The sequence below is a fragment of the Triticum urartu genome, chromosome 4A (genome assembly GCF_056163025.1).
Source record: "Triticum urartu cultivar PI428250 chromosome 4A, HENAU_Tu73, whole genome shotgun sequence".
NCBI classification, from domain to species: Eukaryota; Viridiplantae; Streptophyta; class Magnoliopsida; order Poales; family Poaceae; genus Triticum; species Triticum urartu.
The window spans coordinates 264,780,982-264,786,006 of record NC_141876.1 but is presented as its reverse complement, the minus strand read 5'-3'; the positions used below and the strand labels follow the sequence as shown (position 1 = coordinate 264,786,006).

The 5,025-nt window shown below is 44.1% G+C and overlaps 1 long non-coding RNA gene across 2 annotated transcripts; it reads left to right on the top strand.

The window, feature by feature from the left end:
* The first annotated feature begins 226 nt into the window (after positions 1–226).
* Positions 227–2,506, top strand: LOC125551225 (uncharacterized). Of its 2 annotated transcripts, XR_007302290.2 has the most exons (3): positions 251–980; positions 1,317–1,592; positions 1,694–2,506. It is a non-coding gene; the product is annotated as an uncharacterized LOC125551225 (long non-coding RNA). The 2 variants fall into 2 exon arrangements; XR_007302289.2 differs by having other exon boundaries at positions 227–1,592.
* Positions 2,507–5,025: the final 2,519 nt, after the last annotated feature.

Below are 5,025 nucleotides of genomic sequence, written 5' to 3'. Positions count from 1 at the left end.
TACCATTTTCATTTAACACATCTTTGCACTTCATTTCCTTCTTTCTTTTTTCTGTTTGGAGTTTTGGGTTTCCACATTGGCAAGCTATACACGTGCGAAAAAGCGAATCACATGGTCGAGGGAAATGAGCTGTAATAGAATTCAAAATGAACTTCTTTAGTAAACAATTTTCAAATGAGTCTAGATAACTTTTCTACTATCCTATAAAAGAAAGAGAGGGCGGAGAACCAAGTCATCCTATTCATCTAAACCTGTAATTTAAAGACCTACATTCCTTCAAAACATTAAACACGTTTTATACTTTAATTATCCACCAATGCCATTGGGTTACAAACGCGTTCCTATCGCACGAAAGGAAACTCACAAGGCAACCGCCTCCTCGCCCCGCCTTCCCTGATCCACTATCCTTTCGCACGAAAGGAAGTTCTTCACAAGGTAACCGCCGCACAGCCGTGCACGCCGCCACCCACTGCCTCGCGCCGACCACATCGGCACACCGCCAAGCCGTCGCACCGTCAGGACGCCGGCCACATCGCCAAGCCGCCGCACCTTCAGGACGCCGGCCACATCGCCAAGCCGCTGCACCTTCAGGACGCCGGCCGCATCGCCGAGCCGCCGCACCTTCAGGCCACCGGCCACATCGCCGAGCCGCCGCGCCTTCAGGACGCCGGCCACATCGCCTCGAGTCGGCGCCTTCAGGACGCCGGCCACCACATCGCCTCGAGCCGGCGCCTTCAGGACACCGGCCACATCGCCTCGAGCCGCCGGCCCCATCGCCGAGCCGCCACACCTTCACACCGCCGCCCCCATGGCCTAGAGCCCCCGCACCTTCAGGTCACCTCCCCATCGCCTCGGCCATCAGCGACGCCGCCTAAAACGCCTCGGCTCGGCCATCAGCGACATCGTCAGTTGACATCTCCCTGTCATCTCGCAAAGTCAGGGGACACGCCACCTTGACGCACACAGCTGCGGGGCCGGAGGTCTTTCATCTCTGCTTTCTTTTATTTTTTCAGTGACATGCTGCTTCAAATTTGATAGATTGATTCACGTTTCACTTATCTGAGTTTGCCACGGTTTCTAAACTGGATAAAACTGAAAAGCAACCCTGTCAAGTGTTAACACAGTTTAACAAACTCTTCAATCGATGATTACAATGCACACATTCAGCAGTTCAGCTTCATTATTATTGTCATTTTCATTGCTTGAATTTTGCTCACCCATGTTTATGATCATATTATATTGAGATTTCACTGATTTTATGCACAAATCTCGAAGACGGTAAATATTCATTCGGGTGCTTCTCTGTTACGATCAAGGGATCGTTCCTAGATTAGGGACCTTGCAAACAAGTCTACAACAGCGAATGAAAATCACGCGGGATATAAAACCACAGGGCAATCAAGGATGATATGCACGAATGTCTGCTGATAAAAAGGAGGAATACCTCAAGAACCGACATCAGCCACGCGCAGAAAAGAAGGTCGCAACTCTTATTAGTGCCAACTATCAGCAAGTATCTCAAGAACATGCTTCTTCATTTTTGTCTCTGCAACGTACCCCTTTGAGAAATATAACCAACACACAAAAATATGGTACATTCCTACACTCAGGAAATTTACTGCATTGATCATGGATGATGTAAACTTGATTTTTGTGTTTTGTTTCCTCTTTTTTTCCCATTTGCCACGTATAGTAAGTACAGCTGCAAGCTCTGGAAGTATTGATCATCAACCTGCAGATATCAATGTTGGATGCGAAAAACAAAGGGGGCAGGGGTGGTAATCCCGTTTGTCCCAAGAGAATAAAGCACAACACCTACATAAGCTCCGGCTGGCCCGACTAGAAACGAAAGCTGCAGCAAAAAGTGTCAATGTTGATGTTCCTCAATCCCGTGCCCCTCATGGTTCCACAGGTAATATCTCCTATCTGGTATATTCATTGCCTTCGGGTGTATCTACACTGATGGAAAATGTAATCATGATTTATGTGATCTCTGAGCGATTTCTTGGACGCGACCACTGCCGGTCCACTCCACTCGTGGACATGGCGGCCTTAACACCATCGCCGTCCCCAGGCTGACCTACTCCTAGCGTGTACGACACGATCTCGACGTCGTTGAACCTCAACAGCTCGACGCCACCCATGATTCAGGTAATTAGGTTTGTGAAGGTAGGCTACTACATACCACTTGCAAAAGGATCAGTTGATTTTTTTTCCTTTATTTTGTAGAAGATGCGACTCCAAATATTTTTGCTTTATGCATGACTACTCTACATGCGTATTTGGGTAGTAATATTTATTTGATCACTGGATGTGATTTGGAGGTGTGCTCAGTTTTGTTTTAGCATGCTCAGATTTGACCTGAATCGTATCTTATGTACCATCAGCCTAATTACTTGGCCGTGGAATGGGACGATGGCTGTGTAATTATTGGTTTCTCTTGGATGATATGCTCTGAAACAACAATGTTACACAGTGAATTGAAACTTTTGGTACCAGCTGGGTAGGGGATCAGTTGTGCTGATTTGAATGGATTGTGTTTAGATTTTTGGATTTGTTGTCTAGCGGCTTGAGGATGAGATTTGTGCAACCTCCTGATAGAGGCTAAGGTGTCCCGATGTTTTGATGAGATGGTGGCTATCGTTTTCTGTGGGAGTCGACCTTGACGATCCGACTACGAACGTGCGAGACGTCGCGCCTTAGCAATCGCTAAACCAACTTCCGAGGGTTATTGACCACGCCGGAGCACGATCAACCTGACCACGAGGGTCTGTTTCCTGCGAGCAAACGAAGAACAAGCAAGAAACTGATATTGCAATCGGGATATTGCGAATATAAGATGAAAGCTTTATTGATCAAGGTGGGGTTCTGTGACGTCTTGGTCTGGTCGTTGGACACAAACGAAGTACGCGAAGTTGCAGCTATGGCGAACTTTTAATCTAAACAAAACCCAAAGTCTAAACGACGCCCTAAGGGCTGTATATATGGAGGAAGAGGGGGGAATTTCGTGGCCCTTGAGGGTGGGGTCCGAAACCAACCCTAACTCTTGTTTCTCCACACATACGGACTCTAAAAATAGCCTATACTTAAGTATTTCGAAATTACATGGGCCTGGCCCATTAATAAGGTGACGCAGCACCTAGAATAGCCTATGGACGAATATTATGAAGTGGCATCTTGTATATTTCGTCCAAGGCTTCATGCACTCCTTATGGCGGCTTCAAAGTCCTGAAATCATCACTTGTAACTCCGTTCTTGATCCCCTTGCGCATGCCATCAACTCCATGCGTGTTCTTGCTCCAATGTTCATCCTTCTCCAAGCTAGGCCCTTCATTTGTAAGCAAAACAAATGTATCCAATTTAGGCAGCATCATAATCTCATGAACATTAGAATCATTACCAAGAAACGAAAGTACCTGGTAATTTAATTGGCGTGCGCGAGCTCTAGTAATTGGTCCAGTATATGTAACAGTAGGGGCTGTGGGTGTAACAATGGTATTGATGTCCTCATCATCCTCTCCTTCTTGAAATGAAGTCGTCCTCGACGGAAGCGCATCTTCCTCACCCAAATAAGGCTTCAAATCTGCAATGTTAAAAGTGGGACTAACCCCAAAATCTACAGGTAGCTCAAGTTTATATGCATTATCATTTATTTTCTCTAACACCTTAAAAGGACCATCAGCGCGTGGCATTAGCTTTGATTTGCGCAGATTAGGAAATCTATCTTTACGCAAATGTAACCAAACAAGATCTCCAGGCGCAAACACAACATGTTTTCTACCCTTATCTCCAGCAATTTTATATTTAGCATTCATACGCTCAATGTTTTCCTTAGTTAACTCATGCATTTTTAAAATTAATTCAGAACGTTCTTTAGCATCAAAATTAACCTTCTCTGAAGATGGAAGAGGCAACAAATCAATAGGTGCACGAGGTAGGAAACCATACACAATATCAAAAGGGCACATCTTAGTAGTAGAATGCAATGAGCGATTATAAGCAAATTCAATATGAGGCAAGCATTCTTCCCACATTTTCTTGTTATTCTTCAAAACAGCCCTAAGCATAGTAGACAATGTTCTATTGACTACTTCAGTTTGTCCATCAGTTTGGGGGTGACAAGTAGTAGTAAAAAGCAGCTTAGTCCCCAACTTAGCCCATAAACATCTCCAAAAGTGGCTAAGAAATTTAGTATCACGATCTGAAACAATAGTATTTGGCACACCATGTAAGCGAATAATTTCACGAAAGAACAAAAATCAGCAACATTAACAGCATCATCGCTTTTATGACATGGTATAAAGTGTGCCATTTTCGAGAACCTATCCACGACAACAAATATGCTATCCCTCCCCTTCTTTGTTCGAGGTAAACCTAAAACAAAGTCCATAGATATATCCTCCCAAAGAACACTAGGTACTGGCAAAGGCATATATAAACCATGAGGATTGAGTCGTGACTTAGCTCTTTGACATGTAGTGCAGCGAGCAACAAAACGCTCAACATCCCGTCTCATCTTTGGCCAAAAGAAATGTGTAGCAAATATATCCTCCGTCTTCTTGACGCCAAAGTGTCCCATTAATCCTCCTCCATGCGCCTCCTGCAACAACAAAAGACGAACGGAGCTAGCTGGAATGCATAGCTTGTTAGCACGAAACACAAATCCATCGTTAAGAACGAACTTGTTCCAAGTTCTCCCTTCCTTACAATTCTGCAATACATCTTTAAATTCAGCATCATGAACATATTGATCTTTGATGGTCTCCAAACCAAATATTTTAAAGTCAAGTTGTGAAAGCATAGTATAACGACGAGACAAGGCATCAGCAATAACATTTTCTTTACCCTTCTTGTGTTTAATGACATAAGGGAAAGTCTCAATGAATTCAACCCATTTAGCATGTCTACGGTTCAGTTTTGCTTGACTTTTAATGTGTTTCAAAGATTCATGATCAGAATGTATAACAAATTCCTTGGGCCATAAATAATGTTGCCATGTTTCTAAGGTTCGAACAAGAGCATATA